Here is a 1,552-nt window from a genome sequence, read left to right as displayed (position 1 = left end):
ATTTGTTTAATTTGGGACAATATTTTATGTGGAAAATACTTAATGTTAAAGTAAGAAACACCAAGCAGTCATGGTATTGCACAGCTTTAGTCCCACCACTTGGGAGGCAGATACAGGCAAACCTCTAAGTTTGAAGCCACCCTAGTCTACAAAGCAAGTTCAGGGACTACAGAGAAATCCTGTCTTGAAAACTGAAAGAGGACCGGACAGAATGGCTCCGGCAAAGAAGGGTGGCGAGAAGAAGGGCCGTTCTGCCATCAATGAGGTCGTGACCCAAGAATACACCATCAACATTCACAAGTGCAGCCATGGAGTGGTTTAAAGAAGTGTGCACTCAAAGAAATTTGGAAATTTGCCATGAAGGAGATGGGGACTCCAGATGTGCGCACTGACACCAGGCTCGATAAAGCCGTCTGGGCCAAGGGAATAAGGAACGTTCCGTACCACATCAGAGTACGTTTGTCCAGAAAGCGTAATGAGGATGAGGATTCACCAAACAAGCTCTACACACTGGTAACTTACGTGCCTGTTACCACATTCAAAAATCTACAGACGGTCAATGTGAATGAGAACTAACTGCTGAATGTCAAGTGAAGTTCAGAACTGCCTCCAAAAAAGAAAGAAGGAAAGAAAGAAAGAAAGGAGGGGGGAGGGAGGGAGGGAGGGAGGGAGGGAGGGAGGGCTGGAGAGATGTCTCACCAGGTACTTGTGGAGCCTGAGAATCCCAGAGGCCCCTGCAATGGGAAGAAGAACCAATCCCTGCAAGTCGTCCTCTGACTGTCACAAGTGTGCCATGGCACCTACCTGTCCCCATCATATACAAGCACACGTAAATGAGAGGAAAAAAGTGTATTAAAATTTTTTTAAATGTTTTTAATCTTTTTTTCTTGTCTTGTACATTCCATTCCAACCACAGTTTCCCTCCCTCCACTGCTCCGAGGCCCTTCGCACCTCAAAACATATTTTTAAGATAAATAAAATAAAATAAGGGACATGAATGTAGAACTTTTTGTCTGTTGTTAAATAGTTAAAAAACAAAAACATCCTTTATTGATCCAGCTCCCTGCCCCCATGATTTAGGTAGATGACACACATTTCAGCGTTTTCTTCTTAACCCCCCGAGGCTGAAGTCCCTTTATAATGTAGCATTATTTTTCTACAGTAAGGTTTTCTCAGGGCCTCTAATGGTCACTGTGACATAGAGACAGTTACCCTGGTTGGTAGGATGTCATACAGGTGAAGGCAGGTACAAGATAGAACAAGGCCTGTCATTGGATGAGAAGGAAGGATGGGCGGGAGAAAAGTTTTAGAGGGAGGAGGAGACTAGGAGAGAGAAGAACCAGCGGAGAGAACATGGAGGCTGATGTTAAGATTCCTCTCTGCACATTTACAGGTTTTTATGAATATTCTTAAGGGATGGATGCGTATGTTGGGGTTGTAAGCCCGAGAGTTTAAGAAAAAACACATACTCGGGTCATTCGTGTCACAAGAATGCAAAATCTTTTGCTTTATTCACCGAATATATACCCCATGTACACTGGATGGAAAATTC

General features: G+C 43.7%; 1 pseudogene; it reads left to right on the top strand.

Moving 5' to 3' along the window:
• The first annotated feature begins 211 nt into the window (after positions 1-211).
• Positions 212-585, top strand: LOC116902834 (annotated as a pseudogene).
• Positions 586-1,552: the final 967 nt, after the last annotated feature.

Source organism: Rattus rattus, chromosome 6 (assembly GCF_011064425.1).
Source record: "Rattus rattus isolate New Zealand chromosome 6, Rrattus_CSIRO_v1, whole genome shotgun sequence".
Classification (NCBI taxonomy): Eukaryota; Metazoa; Chordata; class Mammalia; order Rodentia; family Muridae; genus Rattus; species Rattus rattus.
The sequence above is the reverse complement of the archived record's forward strand: the minus strand, read 5'-3'. Positions and strand labels throughout refer to the sequence as shown.